The following is a 1,140-nucleotide window of genomic DNA, read 5'->3' as shown; positions in this document are numbered from 1 at the left end:
ACTATAATGGCTGGAAATTTGTGGTTAACTATTGGTGCCTCAGTGCATAAAAAACACTGGTGTATGGTAACATAAGGCACAAAGATGCTGGCTTCAAAGTAAAATATATTTGTTATTGGTTTTGGGACCTCAGGATAACACCAATGAAATTTCGTCTGTAAATATATACTGTAGGTAGAAACAAGTTTTATAGCGCCAAATATGGTTGGCATAGGAGCTATAGATTATGGGATTGAAACTGAAACAGTTATAGCATGTGGGGACAAGGTTAGATGTCTGGCAAAATTTCATCACTCAGAGCCCAAAGATCTGATTTATAATCATAGAGATGTTTTTGGGAGTTTGGACTCTCTCTTTCTTTAAATTGAGATCTCGTACATGTTTATTTAGGATGCATGACCAGTGTTTCCTCAGTCTCACATAACTGTGTACAGAGCTAGTTTGGTTACTGACATAGTAACTTATATACTAAAAGGCTGTTGCTTAACGTAGTTATAATATAATATAATTAGAATTTGTTGTGAACTAGCTAATGCGTTGTCATGGAATCACTCACAGCATGGCCTTGGCCACTAAGGTGATACACAAAAACTCTAGTCAATTTCTGCAGGAGGTAAGTTAGTCAGTAATAGTCTCTACCTCCGATAATTCTTAGTGTAATGTTTTTATGAATTGATGATGTGGAGAGTTTTGCACTTATCTTCACCCCACCTGTACGTGTACCTTTGTCTCTACCTCGTACTTATGTATTTTAGGGAGAATTGTGATGGTATGGATAGTGGTTATCATGGTGGGGGTATTGGTTATCGTGATGGTGGTTGTGTGGTGACGGATATTTAGGGTGGTGGTGGTGGTTACCGTGGTGGTAGTAGTGGTGGCAAGGAGGTCAGAGATATTGAAATTGACTGTGGCCACATGAAGTGAGGCGCCTACTCCACCCCTCTTCACCAGACGCAGGCAGAGATTTTTACGGCATATAAATTTATATCTTGAGGGCGGTTGTACGCTTGTGCCCGGCCGTAACCCAGAACAGGGGAGGTGGCTGAGAGAGGTCTATCTCAATCTAAGAAAAATTTTCCTCTCATTATGTCTTTTGTTCAGATATCATTACAAGCGATTCACGCTACGGTAAAGGTTAAA

This window comes from Homarus americanus, unplaced genomic scaffold, assembly GCF_018991925.1.
Source record: "Homarus americanus isolate GMGI-L3 unplaced genomic scaffold, GMGI_Hamer_2.0 scaffold46197, whole genome shotgun sequence".
NCBI lineage: Eukaryota > Metazoa > Arthropoda > Malacostraca > Decapoda > Nephropidae > Homarus > Homarus americanus.
Note: the sequence above shows the minus strand (reverse complement) of the source record.